The sequence below is a fragment of the Benincasa hispida genome, chromosome 1 (assembly GCF_027475165.1).
Source record: "Benincasa hispida cultivar pf3 chromosome 1, pf3_genome.v1.1, whole genome shotgun sequence".
NCBI classification, from domain to species: domain Eukaryota; kingdom Viridiplantae; phylum Streptophyta; class Magnoliopsida; order Cucurbitales; family Cucurbitaceae; genus Benincasa; species Benincasa hispida.
In genome coordinates, this window is record NC_143478.1 from 48,996,260 (window position 1) to 49,013,228 (window position 16,969).

Genomic DNA, 16,969 nt, shown 5'->3' on the forward strand with positions numbered 1-16,969 from the left:
TTGTGGTGGTTGTTTCCGTTTATAAGTGTTATAAAGGAAATTAGACCTAAAATCAATAATTCAGAGTTGCATGCGGACTTAGGGTGAACTCATTTTTTTAAAAGGGTTTTAAAATTGGATTGAGATAGACCTAAGTTCAAATGGTTCTAAAGAGTTTAGTAACCTAGATTAATCTTTTAAAATCGGTTTAATAGGATTAAATTGGTTGAATAAAATATTAAACTTGTTGTTAACCTATTTATAAGGGACCTTTTGTCGAAGGAGGGTTCTGGCTAGGCTGGGGTTCTTAAGTTGACGGAAACGTAATACCCTTACCTGAGAACCTACCTGGAAAGGTGAATTAGATAGATTTTTAACAAGCATGCGACGTTTTGGTCAAAGATTCCATTAAAAAGTTTAATGGATGATGATAATAAGTTGTTCAACTATCCAAGATAAATGTTACTCTTAGGAAAACCTAAAAGTCACTTAGTTAAAATCCTTGGCCATGTTTTTTCTAAGTAAGCTAAACCCTAGGTTATAAAATACTCAGTGGGAGGAAGAGGCGTATCAGATATGTCGATGATTCCACTCACGTTTCTCCCTATATGTTCACACTGTGAGATTCATGCTTGTCCTCGAGATGCCCAGGATGCATCTCTCTTCAGATAGTGTTTGCATGAATTAATATCAAGGTGAACGAAGAGAGTGTTTATAGTAAGTGGGTGAAGGGTGTGTGTCACCCCAAAACTTAAAATCATGCTTGTCTTCAAGCATGCGTTATACTCAAGAAATTCTAATTCACCTTCGTGCTTTCCTTTGCGATGACCAGCTTCTCAGAATATAATTTACTCACACCTTTGACCATCATCGCAATGCTCTCCTCCACTTGGCTGCTTCCTCAAAAAGATCTTGTCTAAGTTAAATCCAGCAAGCCTTCGCTAAAAAATTTTTATTCATTCACCGCAATTTTGTGTTTAGCTTTTTGAGATTGCGTTCATTCAAAAATACTTCAAAACTTTGCGATGACTTATTCGAATGTGGCGTTGAACCTGGTTACACCCTTCATTTTGGCTTACCCCCATGTGTGTCATGCTGGCATCCAACTTCAGTTGCATTCCATATTCAACTCAACTCTTGTCTTGTTTGTTTTGGCTTGTGCCGGACAGAGTAGTTGCGCTTATGCGCTGATCCTGGCTACTTACCTTCGTTTTGGCTTACCCCCATGTGTGTCATGCAGACATCCAACTTCGAGTAAGTGCCTTTCACAGCTTAACTCTTATCAACATGGGTTTCCCCATTGCGTTGACGGCGGAGTTATTATTCTCAAAAGCTCACTTCAACTTTTTTTTTTCAAATTATCGAAATATAATGAACGCAATTCCCCGAGACCGCTACCACCCCCAAACTTAGAGGTTGGCAGCGTTCTCACCGCAAAGCTAAAGACAAAATTACAAGAATGCGTTAATAAATGTTTGAACACAGGTTTGCGCAAGATAAACTTAAGAATTTCAAAATTTGAAGAAGCTAATAAAAGTAAAGAATGTCTTGCATTGATTCGTTAGAAAATGCGGTGAACTATACGTACCATCATAGAAACATCCCAAAACAACGTAATCGGGAAAAAGATAATTTCAAAAGGATAAGGCATACAAGATAACAAGAAAAGACCTTAGGTGGAACAACATATGCGCTCATGTGTTGGAATCCACACGATTGAAGCCATGCGTTGAAAGGTGAAAGGAATTCTTCCGTTGAACTACGAACCGAGGAGACTTATTGTTGCACCTACAAGAGAAAACGTACCACAACCAAGGAAGCAGCCATATATCCAAAATAACAATGAAAATAAAATTACTTATACTAAGAAAGCAATTTAAAGATAGAGTAGAAGACATCCCTGGAAAAAAAAAAATAAGAGTGTTGTCACCGCAAGAAGTCTTCCATGCAGGAGATGGCTCTCAACTGCTTGGGTCAAGTTGCCCTGACCATTGGAACTTCCGGCAATTGTTGGGCGCATGCGGCCGTCATGTGCTTAGAATTACCTTAAGCTCTTTTGCGACTGATTGCCCTTCTACCTTGGGGTCAATATTGGCTTTCAGGACATCGCCTACACTTCAATATTGTTTGCAACTTGGTCGCACAAGCTGCAATACACCCAAGATAAAAAGTTTGCTCGCAGAGACACAAAATTTAACAAACATTTAGTTGCCAAGTCCCCGGAAATGGTGCCAAAAACTTGATGACGGGAAATTGGAAGTCAATTTTACTCGACAACAAAAATCCCGTGGATGCGGTATGCGATGCATGTTCCTAAGATATGCGTTGATAATCATGCGTCGATGGTCATGCGTTGGAATGAATATGCATTAATAAATGTATGCGATGACCATGCATCCTGCCACAAGTTTTCTTGCGTTCACGCCAAGTATAACATGGACGCAAGTTTCTCAGGTAATCCAAGGTCGAACACGGGGACTGTAGCTATATGTTTGCGGTGATATGCATACAGTAGTATAAATAAAAGAATGGAGGGGATATTGCTAAGTTAATCCTACTCCTACTCCTATCTAACAGACAACGCAATGAGAATATGCATGAAAGGTAGAGATGCGACAAACCTTGACATGAAATAAATGTATGGGAAAATAGATAAAATGCGGAGATGTTTTCATTGCAATACTTAAGAGTGACCGCAAGGGCAACCCTAGTAAATGCAAACTAATGCGGTCATGCAACACTCATATAATAGTAAACCTCCTCTCGGTGCAAATGCTACGGCTTCTAATGCTAGAACGCATGCGATGTATGTGCAGAGGTGTCTATAGGGCCTACACATAAGCCTCTAATTCTTGCCTATGCGATGATACACAAACAAGGCGACCACATATCATCATTCCTATTCCTAGGGTGCATGCGATGTAGTGTTGATAAACAGAGCTTATCTCTAAGTCTCTATCTCTTGCTTATGCCAATCTAATCTTGCTCTCTCGAGTCTAGATTCTAACCTAGCTCTCTCGAGTCATTAGGTTCTTTCTTTAGACTCTCTCTCGAGTAGCTCTAAAGGGGTGCTGGGTACAACATAAAACAAGACAAACGCATGAACTTGGTTGATGCAAGGTTGTTACTATCCTTAGTGAACAATGCATACCTTACTTAATGCATCCAACCACTTACCCTCCCAGGCAGTTGATTGTTGCTGACTTTACTCGGGGTTCTCTTGGTTATTGGCTTCGGGCTAGAAAGCGAAGATTGGGTAAAATGTGAATCCGACTGGTTGGTTTAAAATAATTCAGGAAGCAGATTCTTATAGTCCCAAAATTCAATTAAATTAGACGTGAAATCTAGAAATATTTCTTTTGTGTTTGTAGTTTTATTTTAGTTTGAATCTTTTTTTTTTATTTTAAGGAATTGGTTAGTCGTCCGGTAACAAGTAACAGTAGTACATAGGATTCGATGAACGAAAGAGATCAATGCGTTAGCCTATAGATAGGCATTGCAACAGCTTCACACTGAGTAAATAAGATTACTCACACACTCGCGCAATGAACACCTCTCGGTGGTTTGCTATATGCTTCATATACCTAATCCATATGACTAAGTATGCAATACCCAAGCAATCCCGCTAAGTGTTGCAATGAAAGTAAAGATGCTAAGCAAAGAAGATGGTGATGGAGTTGAAAGAACAAAAAAATGCATTGAAAACAGATCGTATTAATTCCTTCATTCCAAAATGTCATACAATACAATATAGGAAAAGAAAGGAAAAAGAAATGACCAGCTGGAAGCAAAGCTTTGGTTCCAGCGGATGTGCGTCAAAGCTGCCGGTGGTGCCATGGATGGGCAGAGAAGCTGACTCTCTCGAGATCTAGCTCCGATCGTCACTCGGAATGGATGAAGGAGGTGAAGAGCTCTCAGCGTCTTCTCACGCATTTTGTCTGGATCGCAAGGATCCGCCCTAGGTGAACCTCGGGTGAAAACCCTGGATAAAATGAATTTCAGCTCATCGCCTTCTATTTATAGAGCTTAGATCGCTGACAGCATTAATTGGACTGCTCTGAATCTGACGTTCGGCGCGTTGGTCCTTTCTGAACTCTGCCACTAACGGCGTGGTAGGTGAAATTTCAACATTAGCTTTGGATTTTCTCGAGGTAGATGTGTTGATGCGTTCATTCCACCTACCTTGCGTTGATTCCATTAGTTTGCATTTTCGGGCAGCAACAATCATTCAATGACTGCATTCGCTTAATACCACAACTCTACACGATGACCGCATTCACTTGACAAGCGCAACTCTCATGCAATGGACGCATACGGCTGATTACCGCAACACCCATGCATTAATCGATGCGTTTGCCTTTGCGATGGAGTATTTCTCCCCATGCGGTCATCTATGCGGTGGTTCAGTTCCCACATTTGTGTTCATTTCTTGCATTAGCTACAAAGATAGAACATTGAACGCATAATTAATGCAAAATAATGGGTTAGCTGAGATTCGACATGCTAATTGCGCAAACTCATATTCTCGTGAATTCCTATCACAATCGACGCATATTCTGCCTAACAACCTTAATAATTCTAAGTAAAAGGCCTAAGATGACATGCATTTCTGCATGTCATCATCAACACATCCTATGGTCTCTGTCATTGGTTCACACCGTGAGATCATTCTGTATGCCCTCATGTCGCCTTCGGAGTGTCCCCCTTTGGATGGGTTTTGTGCAGTTGGTCAATATCAAGGTGAACTCCAGAAATGGATAAGGTCACTTTAGGTTTTGCCCCAGTCAGATTTTTTCCCTTCGGATTGGCCTTTTGGACGGGCCTCTAGGGTTTAAAATGGCGGGTCACACTTACGGGATATTATTAAGTAAGTTAATGATCTCTTGGCCAAATCAATGATGGCTAGTCGTTATAGGAGCAAGAGTTGTTCTGGTATTAATGACTGGTTGAGATCTTCTCAATTCAGAGGAGGGATAACTGACCTCCCTTCGGTGGCTTTTGTCCTAAACCTTTGAAGTGTCATTGCGAAACTAGATGTCACACGGGGTTCATGTTAGTTTTGCTAAAACCTTATTGGATGTTGTTTTGTTTTACAATGGGTATTTGCTTAAAACCTAACGTAGGTCAATGTGTTTTTCTTTTCAGCAACTCGTTAGTATTTCCGTTTAAAACTTTTAAAAATGACCGATTACTTACAGTGGAAAGAATCGTGTGAAACAAATTTCGTGGCAAACGACCTCCATTCTACTACTCTCCAAAAGAGGAGACAAGACAGTAAATATGATTTATTGGTCTTGGAGACATGTCTGGTAGAGAATGATGATTCTTCCTGGATCCTTGATTCAGGTGCTACCAATCATGTCAGTTCCTCTTATCAAGGATTTAGTTCCTGACAAACATTGCCACAGGGAGAGATAACTCTTCGAGTCGGTACTGGTGAGGTTGTTTCAGCTGTTGCTGTAGGCAGGTTGAAGTTATTTGTTGACAAGAAACATTATATGTTACTGAATAATGTTTTTGTAGTTCCTTATATTAAGAGGAACTTAATCTCGGTTTCTTGTCTCATTGAACAAGGCTACACCGTCTTCTTTTCTGAGAATAAAGTGTTTATTTTCAAGAATGGAATGGAGATTGGTTATGGTTTAATGGAAAATAACTTATATGTACTAAGACTGTTAGTCATAAAAGCCTTGTTTAACACTGAAATGTTCAGTACGACGGCAACAGCTAAAAGACCAAAGGTTTCTCCAAAGGAAAACGCCCATCTTTGGCATTTTAGGTTAGGTCACATCAACCTATGTGTGAAAAGTGGACTTCTAAAGAGTTTAGAAGAAAACTCCTTACCGATATGTGAATCATGCCTCGAAGGCAAGATGACCGAATGACCTTTTACTGGAAAAGGTTACAGAGCCAAGGAAGCCTTGGAGCTTGTACATTCAGACCTCTGTGGTCCGATGAATGTTAGAGCTCGAGGTGGGTATGAATATTTCATCTCTTTCATTGATGATTATTCAAGGTTTGGGCATCTCTTCCTAATGCAACGTAAGTCTGAAGCCCTTTACAAGTTCAAGGAGTATAAGGCTGAAGTTGAAAACTTGTTAGGTAAGAAGATAAAAACACTACGATTTGATCGTGTTGGAGAGTATATGGACCTCCAATTCCAGAACTTATGATAAAACATGGGATTACGTCCCAACTCTCGGCCCCTAGTACACCTTAGCAAAATGGTGTATCAGAAAGGAGAAACAGAACCTTGTTGGACATGGTTCGGTCTATGATGAATTATGCTCATCTTCCAGACTCATTTTGGAGTTATCCAGTGCAGACTGCATGTTATATCTTAAACAATGTTCCCTCGAAAAGTGTTTCTAAAACACCTTTTAAGTTATGGAGAGGTCGTAAAGGTAGTTTACGCCACTTCAGGATTTAAGGTTGTCTGGCACATGTGCTAGCGACTAACCCAAAGAAGTTGGAACCACGTTCGAAGGTTTGCCTTTTTGTGGGCTACCGCAAGGAAATGAGAGGAGGATACTTCTATGATCCGAGTGAGAACAAAGTATTTGTTTCCTCTAATGCAATCTTCTTAGAAGAAGATCACATGAGGGATCATAAGCCACGAAGTAAGCTCGTTTTACGTGAGTTCTCAAGTGAGACTGAGACTACTGAGGGTTCAACAAGAGTTGAACAGACCGACAGATCAACAAGAGTTGTTGAGGTTGGAACATCTAGTCAACCAACTCAAGAGTTGAGACTGCCTCAATGTAGTGGGAGGGTTATGAACCCATCGGATCGCTAAATGGGTTTGATTGAAGCCCTAAATGTCATTACGAATGATGGGGTCGAGGATCCGTTGTTTTTTAAGAAAGCAATGAAGGATGTTGACAAAGATGAATGGGTTAAGGCCATGAACCAGAAAATGGAGTCTATGTACTTCAATAACGTTTGGAAGCTTGTTGATCCACCTGATGGGGTACGACCTATTGGGTGTAAGTGGATCTATAAGCGAAAAAGAGGTGTAGATGGAAAGGTGCAAACTTTTAAGGCTAGGCTTGTGGCAAAGGGTTATACCCAGGTTGAGGGAGTTGACTATCTCACATATTGTCATGCTAAAGTCTATCAAGATTCTCCTGTCCATATCCACATTTTATGATTATGGAATATGGCAAATGGACGTCAAGACTGCCTTTCTTAATGGTAATCTTGAGGAGACCATCTATATGACTCAACCAGAGGGGTTCATAGTTCCAGATCAAGAGCAAAGAGTTTGCAAGCTTAATAGGTCCATTTATAGGCTGAAACAAGCATCTAGATCTTGGAACATCAGATTTGACAGTGCTATCAAATCGTTTGGCTTTGACCAGAACATTAATGAGCCTTGTGTATACAAGAAGATCATCAACATCTCAGTAGCTTTCCTGGTACTGTATGTGGATGATATTCTACTCATTGGGAATGATGTAGGGTATCTGACTAACATTAAGAGTTGGCTAGCTGCCCAGTTCCAAATGAAAGATTTGGGTGAGGCACAGTATGTTCTCGGGATCCAGATTATTCGGGATCACAAGAACAAATGATTAACCCTATCTCAGGCATCGTACATTTATCAAATGTTGATCAGGTACAGGATGCAGGATTCCAAGAGGGGTTTGTTACCCTTCAGGCATGGAATCGTTCTGTCTAAGGATCAATGTCCTAAGACACCTCAAGAGGTTGAGAAGATGAGACAGATTCCCTATTCTTCTGCTGTAGGAAGCTTAATGTATGTAATGTTATGTACTCGACCTGACATTTTCTATGCAGTAGGGATTGTCAGTCGGTATCAGTCTAATCCAGGATTTGATCACTGGACGGCGGTCAAGACAATCCTCAAGTATCTTCGGAGAACGAGGGTCTACATGCTTGTATATGGAGATAAGGATCTAATCCTTACAGGGCACAACGTTGTTGATCCTTTTACAAAGGACCTCATGGCTAAAGTGTTAGAGGGTCACCTGGAAAGTTTGAGTCTGCGGGACATGCGACATCTTGTCTAGGGCAAGTGGGAGATGATACTGGGGTATGCCTTAGTTTATTGTATATTATACATTTTTATATTGTATTGTACATTAGTCTCTCGAGTCATTAGGACAAGTGGGAGATTGTTAGGATTGGTGTCCTAATTCTCCCAGAGTCTCATTGTTTTGTAAAGATACACATTGTTCGATGAATAAAATAAGTGTTATTTAATTCTAGCATTTACTCATATCCTATAAACAAAGCTCCTTGGTTATCTTATGTGAACTTAAGCATGTATATGTGATATACAAGTGGATCATGCCTTAAGTGATAACCTAAATAGGTCTATAGTATAAGGCTTAAAGTGGGATACCTGATCTGGTGGTACTACGGATATGGTTCATTTTGTAGAAGTTTTCAAGTGTTGTAAACTACTATAGATGGTTGATCCTAACCCTTCATGTGGAGACGTGGAATGGGGGTGTCCTATACAAAGAGTTTGTATAAGACCTGGACCACGACATGACTAGACTATGTATATAACACCTTTGATACTAGAGATTTGCATCTCACCTAAACAACTATAGGTGACACGACCTCAATCCTGAGTGTTTTGGGAACTCCTTCCTTTGAGGGCAGTCCTTTGATTAGTATGAGTGAGAGTGACCAGATTGCTAACTCAACATGCCTACTTTTTTGGAGACTTGTCTCATCTGGGAGCTGGGAACTTAATCCACAAGATGGCATTCACTCATTTCTTAAAGCAGGGATAAGTAGAGAGATTTCTCCCTTAAGGGCTGATTCCGGGGCTTGAAGATAGTGGCCATAGCTTCTCTTTGGAAAAGAAGACTCAGTCATAGTATGACTATGAGTTATGTTCATTAGAGGGATCAGTGGTACTTAAGGAGATAGATGTAACTACAGGGGCATAAAGGTTATTGGCTCAGCTGTACTTACAAGCGATCTGTGAAGGGTTGTCACACTACTGATTGGTTAAGATGGACACATAATATATATGTGGTAAGGAGAGTTCAGCTATCGATCTTTAGTGGAGTGCCTGACAGTTAACGGATGGTGGATCCCGTGACTAAAGAGTTTAGTCAGTTATTCATATAACGTTGGAGCTTTGAGCTATAGGTCCATGAGGTCCCCTTGGTAGCTTAATGGATTCAGTTGAGGATCAGTTCTTGGTGTTGATTTGAAATGTTCAAATTGACAAAAGGTATTTTGATTATATATGATATAATCGGTATGATGTATGAGATGCATCTAGTGGAAGATTGATGTAAATGAGATTTACATTAAGTACCATGGAATAGAAAAAGAACTATGGTTTATATGTTTCATGAGATGAAATATTAAAACTATAGGTTATAAATATAGTATGATAAGTTGGTTATCATTTATGTTTATAATAATATTAATTATTGGATAATTAATTCCTTTTCTTTTAAATAACCAAAGTAGTGGGTGGTTATTGAATCATGGTAACCGTGAGTTTAAAAGAAAAGTGGTTTCCTATTTTCAAAAAGAAGTTTTTACAAATATTTGAAAAGTGTTTTGAGTTTTCTCTCTGCACAAAAGAAACTCACGTAGTCGTCAAGTAAATTCAGATTTACAAAACGACGGCTGAGCGAGCTAAACGATCGTGTAAAGTATAGCTAAACGATCGTGCAGTATTTACTAAACGATCGCATAGTTCTGCGAGACGATCACTGGCCCAAGATAAACGATCATGTAGTATCTGTAGGTGACAGACCGAGCTAAACGATGATCTAAACAATCGCATAGCTTTTGTTTTTTTATACGATCTCTTAGTTTTAGCTAAACGATTGGGCATCGACCTATGCAATAGGTCTCCGCCATCTCCCACTTGCCCAATAGTGTACGCAATCGGTGTTTCCTTCTCCGTCTACCTCATACCAAGTCTGAACAGAGCCCATCCTTTGGATTTTCACACCGAGAATACCAAGGTTGCCTTGTTGGTGGTATCAGACTCAACTCGACACCGTCGAGGTTTTCTGGAGGCCATTCGTGGTGCTGTGGAGGCCGTTCATGTTGCGGAGGAGGTCGTTGAGGACGAGCGCGAAGTGTTCGATGTTGCGGTCATGTTGATCTGGCGTTCGAGGCTGCTGTTGTTCAAGCGTTTATGCACAACGGAGTGTGGAGACGCTTCTGCCATTGTGCATAGAGTTTGATCTCTTTATGCATTTGTTGTTCACGCTGTAATTTTTGCATTTGAATTGTATAGCCGTTTGTTTGAAGTCGACTATAAATGTATTGTTCATTCATGTTGTTCAAGCGTTTGTTGCGCAACGAAGCGTGGAGACGCTTCCGATTTCCTTCAGGGGGTGTGCGTGTTTCCTGGGAAGAGGTTTGTTTTCCGTTATCTGAAGGAGGTTTGGGTATCCATCACACTTTTTCATGGAATATGGCGGCTATCTTGAAATTGTTATGGTTATTGCTGGTTCGGTTTGGTTCCTTATAGGTGTTGGGTTTTATGTCCTAAAATTCGTAGTTTGTAAACAATAAAACTTATTCTGAAAATTCAATAAGTTGTTATTGAATATATGAATTGCTTATTTCGTTTTAGACATAAATCCAATAAACTAAAAGATCCATGACTATTACATGAGTACATGAACTTTATGTGGAGACATAAAAGTGGATCAGTTTCGAGTAAATAGTCAAAATGATCTATAGTATATGATAAGGTTGGGTGTCTTATTCTGGTAACACTATCGGATACGGTCCACTCTGTAGTTGTTACAAGGAGTTATAAAGTGCTACAGACGATGTGATCCTAATTCATACATGTCATGACATGAGGAGTGGGGCGTCTTGTGCAATGAGTTTACATAAGATCGGACCACGAAATTAGTCACTCTTACTTTATAATGCTGTTTACTGTTTAAGATTGACTATTTCAAAGCAATGATCTAGGTAACTTGACCTGAATCCTAAGCTAACTATGAACTCCTGTTTATTCAGAATTATCTTTAGATTTTCATAGGTGAGGGTTGGCTCAACAGCGCCGATTCAATAAACCTCCATTTTAGGGGTAAGATCGGGTAGATAACCGAGGACATAGGGTGCAAGATGGAATTCACTCCTACCCACTTTCAGGGTAGTAGAGAGGTTGTTCCCTTAAGTGCTAACTCTAGGTCTTGAACAATGGGCCCCACCCTCTCATTGGCTCAAGAGGAAGTTGGTTTGATGATTGGATCACAAACCAATTGTTCATTAGAGGATTAGTGAAACTTAAGGAACAAGATGTAATCTCAGGGGTAAAATAGTAATTTGACCCAACCGTTATTACGAACAACCTGTGAAGGGTTAACTTACTAATTATGGTTATATCGAATGGACATAATATATCTAAAGTGAGGGGAGTGCAACTCTGAGTTTTAGTGGAGTGATCCAATAGTTAACGAATAAGGGTTAATTCGGTGTAAAGAGTTTAGTCAATTAATCTCGAATCGTTGGAGCCCATGATCTATAAGTCCACAAAGTCCCCCTACTAACTCATAAATGAATTAGCTTTAGAGTAGCGTGATAAGTTAAATTATAACGTTCAAATAAGAATTAAGGAAATTAGTAATTATATGTGATATAATTACGCGTTTAATTTTGGAATTAAATGAAACTGGAGAATCAATTAATATTTAAATATGATTTAAATATTAAATTCATGAATAGGGATTCATGATGATGGAATTAGTGTTAAATTAAATATTTGATATTAAATTAATTAGAATTAATTAAATTGTTTATTTAATTATTTATTATTAATTTTATTAGAAAATTATTTAATGAATTAATTTTTTAAAATTAATAAATATTTCAATTTGAAAATGAAAAATTTATTTTGGAAATCAATTTAGAATTCAAAAAATTGAAAAGATGGAAAATGAAAAAAGTGGGATTTCTGCACTTTCCATTCTATCTTGCTCACACATACTCTACCATTCTTTTGAGTCAAATTTCCAAGCATGAGGTGTAATTCATGCAGCTATCTTCTTTGCATGATAATCTTGCAATAAATAGAGAAGATTGAAGTGAAAATCGTGCATGCAACTGATGCACTTGATAAGTTTTTGCTAAAGAACTTGAGGTTGAAGAAGGTCTTCTTCCATGGTGCAACAGTGATCTTCTTCTCCAAACTTCCTTTATTCAAGCTTATTTTGAGTCCCACAACTCGATTTAAGGCACCAAAAGAATAGTAGGGAAGGCATTGAGGTGGTTCACAAGTTGATTTAGAGAAGATTTACAGCTGGAACCGAGATTCAAGTGGTTCTACAAAGGTATGTTATGAAACCCTCTTATTAGTTTATGAGCATGCTTAATTTAAAGTCAAAATTAATGAATTAGAATGTTGATTGATCCGTTTAACTTCCATTTCACATTTTCTGATTCTAACAGTAGGTTGCTTGGATGGAGGAGTATGTGCTTAGAGGACGGTCGTTATGGGCGGTTCGTGCTGAGGTAGGGTGGTCATGGTGTTTGAGGGTGATTTTACGCTGTCGGGATTGGCTTAAGCCGTTGGTCAGGTTGTAGATTGGTAATGGAAGGAGATTTTTTGTTTGGTGAGATTCGTTGCTGCCTGTGGAGTCTATCTTGGAGAATTATGGGGAGCATGTGATTTTTTTATGCTAACAGTTGTCGTGAGGCTAGACTATCAGACTTCTTATCTGATGATGGTTTTTGCATTGGCCTTCGGTTTCGTGGGAACTTCTTGAATTGTGGGGTTTGGTTTAGGGTGTGGTGTCCAGGGTGAATGTTGAGGATAGTTGAGTTTGGGTTCCGAGTGGTAATAGTCTTTTCTTTATTGCTAGTGCGTGGGAGAGTTTGCATCCTAGGGTGTCTTGGGCTTGTCTGGTTTGGTCTAGGGGTAATATCTCGAGGCATTTTTTTTGTGTTTGGTTGGTGATGAAAGATAGATTAGGTACTCAAGATTGGTTGAGGAGGTGGGATCCATCGGTAAATGTTGTCTGTCAGCTTTGTGAGGGTAGGGTTGAGTCTCGAAATCATTTGTTTTTTTACAGTGTGTTTGGGAAGGAGATTTGTGAGGGTGTTGTACGTCTGTTGGGTTTGTCTCATTGGGTTGTTGGGTGGGATGTGGAGTTGTGTTGGGTATGTTAAGTGGGGTCTGGTAAGGGTGTGCGAAGTAAGTTATTTCCAGTCTTCTGGTGTGCGTCAATTTACTTTATTTGGCTAGAGAGGAATCATCGATTGCATGGAGGGCGTCCGAGAATGGCACGTACCTTGTTGCAGCTTATTGTCTCGATGTTTCGAGCGCATGCTGCGTCTTGGCAGACTGAGCTTTATGACTTTCTCTAGCTACTTTTTTTTCGTTGTCTTTAGTTTTCTCTTGGTTACTTTGGTTTCAGTGGGTTCCCTGGCTTGTGGGATTTTTTCTTCTGGTTAGTTTGTTTGTTTTTCTTTTTGGGTTGTCTTTTTATTATGGTTATGCTTGTTTCGTCTATGTGCTATTTCTATAGGTGGTTTGTTTGTCATGGTGCCTTGATCCCAGGCTGTGGATTGTTGGGTTTTATATCCTAAAACTCGTGGTTTGTAAACAATAAAACTTATTCTGAAAATTCAATAAGTTGTTATTAAAAATATATATTGCTTATTTCGTTTTAGAAATCCAATAAACTAAAAAGCCCATGACTATTACATGAGTACTTGAACTTTATGTGGAGACATAAAAGTGGATCAGGTTCAAGTAAATAGTCAAAATGATCTATAGTATATGAATGAGGTTGGATGTCTTATTCTAGTAATACTATTGGATGCAACCCAGTTTGTAGTTGTTACAAAGGGTTGTAAAGTGCTATGAACGATGTGATCCTAATTCATACATGTGATGACATGAGGAGTGGGGCCATCTTGTGCAATGGGTTTGTACAAGATCAGACCACGAAATCAGTCACTTTTACTTTATAACGCTGTTTACTATTTAAGACTGACTATTTCAAAGCGATGATCTAGGTAACTTGACCTGAATCTTAAGCTAACTATGAACTCCTGTTTATTCGAGATTATCCTTAGATTTGCATAAGTGAGGGTTGGCTCAACAACGCCGACTCAATAAACCTCCATTTCAGGGGTAAGACCGGGTAGATAACTGGAGACATAGGGTGCAAGATGGAATTCACTCCTACCCGCTTTCAGGGATAGTAGAGTGGTTGTTCCCTTAAGTGCTGACTCTGGGTCTTGAACAAGGGGCCCCACCCTCTCATTGGCCAGAGAGAGACTCGGATTGTTGATCGGATCACAAATCAATTGTTCATTAGAGAATCAGTGGGACTTAAGGAACAAGAGGTAATCTCACGGGTAAAATAGACATTTGACCCAATCGTTATTACGAACAACCTGTGAAGGGTTAATTTACTAATCGTGATTATATCGAGTGGATATAATATATCTATAGTGATGGGAGTGCAACTATGGGCTTTAGTGGAATGACCCATTAGTTAATGAATGAGGGTAAATCCAGTGTAAATAGTTTAGCAAATTAATCTCCGATCATTGGAGCCCATAATCTATAGGTCTGCGAGGTCCCCCTACTAGCTCGTAAAACATGAACATCTTGAATTATTAAATTGAGTTTGTTGATCAGACCACAAATCAATTGTTCATTAGAGAATCAGTGAGATTTAAGGAACAAGAGGTAATCTCGGGGGTAAAACAGACATTTGACCCAGTCTTTATTACGAACAACCTGTGAAGGGTTAACTTACTAATCATGGTTATATCGAGTGGACATAATATATCTACAGTGATGGGAGTGCAACTATGGGCTTTAGTGGAGTGACCCATTAGTTAACAAATGAGGGTTAATCCGATGTAAAGAGTTTAGCCAATTAATCTCGGATCGTTAGAGCCTATGATCTGTAGATCCGCGAGATCCCTCTACTAGCTCGTAAAACATGAACACCTTGAATTATTAAATTGAGTTTTTTGATTGGATCACAAATCAATTATTCATTAGAGGATCAGTGGGACTTAAGGAATAAGAGGTAATCTCGGGGGTAAAACAGATATTTGACCTAGCCGTTATTACGAATAACCTGTGAAGGGTTAACTTACTAATATGGTTATATCGAGTTGACATAATATATCTACAGTAAGGGGAGTGCAACTATGGAATAGTGGAGTGGCTCATTAGTTAACGAATGGGGTTAATCCGATGTAAAGAGTTTAGTCAATTAATCTCAGATCGTTGGAGCCCATGATCTGTAGGTCCGCGAGGTCTCCCTACTAGCTCGTAAATGGATTAGCTTTAGAGTAGGAATTAGTAATCATTTTTTGATAAGTTAATTTGAAACGTTCGAATTAGAATTAAAGGAATTAGTAATTATATGTGTTATAATTAAACATTTAATTTTGGAATTAAATGAAATTGGAGAATTAATTAATATTTAAATATGATTTAAATATTAAATTCATAAAGGTGGAATTTGTGTAAAATTAATTTAATTTTTTATATTAAATTAATTAGAATTAATTAAATTGTTTAATTAATTGTTTATTATTAATTTTATTAGAAAACTAATTTATGAAATTAATTTTATAAAATTAATAAAAATTTCAATTTTTAAAATTAAATTTATTTTAGAAATCAATTTGAAATTAGAAAATCTTAAAACACAAAAAGATTGGAAAATCAAAAGTTGGAAAATTCTACTCACCTTCATGAAGAAGCTCACTCAAAACCCACTTGCTCTTGCTTCAGTACATCAAGCATGAGCTGCATCTCATGCAACCTTCTTCTTTGCATAATGTCCTACAATAAATAGAGAGATGGAAGTGGAATTGAAGCATGCATCATTTTAATTTTTACAGAAAAATTTGAGTTGAAGAAGGTGTTCTTCAAGTGGATGGTGCAGTGAGTTCTTCTCCAAGTTCCCTTCATTCGAGCTTATCTTGAGTCTCATAACTCAATCTAAAACTCCAAGAGAATAGTAGGGAAGATCTTGAGGTGGTTCACAACAATTTTTGGAGAAGATTTGCAACTGATTTCGAGATTAAAGATGTTCAACAAAGTTATTGCTTGAAACCCTTTTATTATTGTATGAGCATGCTTTATTTACAACAAAAATTAATAAATTAGAATGCTTATTAATCCTTGTTTCTTCTATTGCATGCTGATATACTTCTATAATTGGCATCAGAGCGTTTGTAGTATCTTTACAACTCTTTGTAACAACTACAAAGTGGGCCGCACCCAATAGTGTTACCAGAATAAGCCATCCAACCTCATTCATTTACTATAGATCATTTTGACTATTTACTCAAACCTGATCCACTTTTATGTCACCACATAAAGTTCAAGTACTCATGTAATAGTTATGAGTCTTTTAGTTTATTGGAAAATGAAATAAGCAATACATATTTTAAACAACTTATTAAATTTTCAGAATAAGTTTTATTGTTTACAAACTGTGAGTTTTAGGGCATAAGATGGAAAAGATGGAAAATGGAAAAAGTGGGATTTCTACACTTTCCATTTCATCTTGCTCACACATACTCCACCATTCTTTTGAGTCAAATTTCCAAGCATGAGGTGCAGTTCATGCAGCTATCTTCTTTGTATGATAATCTTGCAATAAATAGAGAAGATTGAAGTGGAAATCGTGCATGCAACTGATGCACTTGATAAGTTTTTGCTAAAGAACTTGAGGTTGAAGAAGGTCTTCTTCCATGGTGCAGCAGTGATCTTCTTCTCCAAATTCCCTTTATTCAAGCTTATTTTGAGTCCCACAACTCGATTTAAGGCACCAAGAGAATAGTAAGGAAGGCCTTGAGGTGGTTCACAAGTTTATTTGGAGAAGATTTATAGTTGGAATCGAGATTCATGTGGTTCTACAAAGGTATGTTATGAAACCCTCTTATTAGTTTATGAGCATGTTTAATTTAAAGTCAAAATTAATGAATTAGAATGCTTATTGATCTGTTTAACTTATGTTGTGCATTTTCTGATTCTAAC